Genomic DNA, 3305 nt, shown 5'->3' on the forward strand with positions numbered 1-3305 from the left:
TTTAGTAGAGACAGGATTTCACCATGTTAGCCAGGATGGTCTCGATCTCCCGACCTCATGATCTACCCGCCTCAGCCTCCCAAAGTTCTGGGATTACAGGCGTGAGCCACTGTGCCTGGCTCAAAAAGAGCTTTTAAACTTTAAAAAAAAGAAATCATAAAATTGTGCTTTTTATTTCTTCAGAATTCTGAATCTTGTCACTTTGCACTTGCCAAATAAAAATATTGAAAACAAGGTTATAGGGGGTCAGGGTCCATGCAGACAGAAACACTAATCTCCTCCACTACCAGTAGAAAAATTAGATTAGATACATTTAAACACTTAGTAAATTATCTCCACACTGTTAACAACTATAAATGTGATGTTCTTTATAAAAGGCCAAGACTCAGAAAGGGGAAGAGGAAGAGAGGAGAGGGGGAGAGAGAGAGATCCCTGTGTACATGTCGGAAGCAGCAGCCGTATTGAAATGAGGGAACAGGGCAGGATGGACCGAGTCTTCTGACTGCTGGCACTTGGAGGTGGTGACTGAGGACAGACGTAAAAGCCTTGGAATTAACTAGTCCTAAAACTCCAAATGGCAGTCTGGCATCCAGTTGTTTTTGGCCACAGAACTGACTCAGCCTTCCAAGTGCTGGGGAGGATTTGATTCCCTCCTGCAATTTCCTGTGACCTTGAGAAGTGTGGAAGCGAATCAGGACTCCAGACACCTGAGCATGCTGATTTTAAGTAATTGCCATGTGTCAACAAATTAATCAGTTAGAATGTGACCCATCCAAGCGGGTTATCCCCTAATCTTAAGTAACAAAAGCAGAATCCGAAAGATGTGACCAGTGATTAGAATTTATTAGACCTAAACATAAATCTAGGCATATCTAGGAAGGGATTTGCAAAATAAAAATAATTATGTTGAGGCCATGGAATAATAAGACTTTTTCTTTAATTTTTGTTATGTTACTTTTGCCATTTCAAAAACAAGGAAAGGTTAAGAGATAAATGATAATCTATAAGAAAATATTTACAACTTACATTACAAAGAACTAATTTACAAAAGCTCTTAGAATTTCAGGGGGGAAAAAGACAAAGATAGCTACAGAAAAAGCTTTTAAAAACTTAAACAGCCTATAGTCCCAGCTACTCAGGAGGCTGAGGCAGGAGGATCACTTGAAGCCAGGAGTTCAAGACCAGGCAACATATTGAGATACCATCTCTAAAAAACAAAATATAAAGAAATCTCACAAAAAGACAGGTCATTTGCTTGTTAACATGTGAAAAAGATGCTTAACTTCAATTCATAAGAGAAATGCAATTCAAAATGCAGTGAGATACAATTTCTCACATGTCAGATTGGCAAAAATCCAAAGGTTGACAATTCATTTGGCTGATAAGCCTGGGGAAAAACCAGCTCTCTCATACATTGCTGACAGAAGTAAATTAAAGAAGCATTTACCGTTACACCCAGCAATTTCACTTCTAGGAATCTACCCTGAATCTACATAAATACTAAACAAAATATTCACAGGGATAGTAATTGCAGAGCTGTTTGTGACAGCAAAAGACTGGAAACAACCCAAATGTTCACCAATAAAAAACTGACTGAATAAACTACTCCCACAGTGAAGTATAGGCAGTCATGGAAAAAATAAGTAAGATTTCTATGTACTGATAAGGGGTAGTTTCCAGTACATATTAAGTGGGGAAAAAAATGCACCACAGTTGTATTAGTCTGTTCTCATACTGCTAATAAAGATATACCCAAGACTGGGTAATTTATAAAGGAAAAAGGTTTAAAAGTTTAGCACGGCTGGGGAGGCCTCAGGAAACTTACAATCATGGCGGAAGGGGAAGCAAACACATCCTTGTTCACATGATGGCAGGAAGGAAAAGAATGAGTGCCCAGCAAAGTGAGAAGCCCCTTATAAAACCATCAGATTTCATGAGAACCAACTCACTAGCATGAGAACAGAATGGGGGAAACTCCCTCCATGATTCAGTTACCTCTCACCAGATTCCACATGGGGATTATGGGAACTATAATTCAAGATGAGATTTGCGTGGGGACACAGCCAAACCACATCAACAGTCTACATAAAATGCTATCTTTTATATAAGAAAGGAGGTAGGCCAGACACAGTGGCTCATACTTATAAACCCAGCACTTTGGGAGGCTGAGTCAGGAGGATCACTTGAGCCCAGGAGTTCAAGACCATCCTGAGTGACACAGGAACTCTACAAAAATTTTTTTAAATATAGGAAGAAAGAAAAAAAGAAAAAGAGAGGGAAGAAAGAAGGAAGAAAAGAGGTAAAATAAGACTATGTATACATAATATATGTATACTATATATACATACTATATATGTGTGTTTTTAATTTTGCTTATTGTCCCAGAAACTCTAGAAAGATAAATCAGAAACGAATACTAACAAAGCTAGCTGTGTGGGGGTTAGAAAGTGGGGAATAAGGAGAAGCATAGAGATGGAAGTAAGACTTTTCTGAATATGTTTTTATATAATTTTTTAAGTTTACCTACTTAAATGCTTTAAATGTTCATGAAATAGATAAAAATACATCAAAAAGGGAAAGAAATGCTAAAATTGGGAAAAAGAAAACTTAATTCTATATCCAATGAGCAACATACTGACACAAAGCAAAAATGTATTTCAAGTGATTTTTAGACACCTATTTGGACAATTCCTTCTTTAGTGGGATGCAGTCTAAAAATAGAGGCCTACCTAAAAAATTCTCAAAGTTCACCTCATATTTTTATTGCTGTAATGATGCGATAATATTGACATTGTAATTTTGAAGCCCTTTTATGTGTGTACTAGGATCAAGCAAATAAATGTTAATCTCATTTTTTCAATTTCCAATTTAAAAAGATATAAATATCAAATCAATAATAAAACCACATTCATTTCTTTTTTGAGACAAGGTTTTACTCTGTCACTCAGGCTGGAGTATAGTGGCACAATCACAGCTCACTGCAGCCTAGACCTCCCAGGCTCAAGTGATCCTCTCCCACCTCAGCCTCCCAAGTAGCTGGGACCACAGGTGCACTCCACCATGCCCAGCTAAGCTTTTTATATTTTTTATAGAACTGGAATCTCACTATGTTGCCTAGGCTGCTCTTGAACTCCTGGCCTCAAGCAATCCCACCTTGGCTTCCCAAAGTGCTGAGATTACAGGTGTGAGCCACCACACTTGGCCAAAATGTTTTATATAGCTTTATTAAAATATGATTCACACACCATAAAATTAACCTTTTAAAGCACAAAATTCATTCCACAACTCACTTGGTTTTGTCAAAA

This window comes from Colobus angolensis, unplaced genomic scaffold, assembly GCF_000951035.1.
Source record: "Colobus angolensis palliatus isolate OR3802 unplaced genomic scaffold, Cang.pa_1.0 Scaffold194, whole genome shotgun sequence".
In the NCBI taxonomy this organism is placed as follows: Eukaryota; Metazoa; Chordata; class Mammalia; order Primates; family Cercopithecidae; genus Colobus; species Colobus angolensis.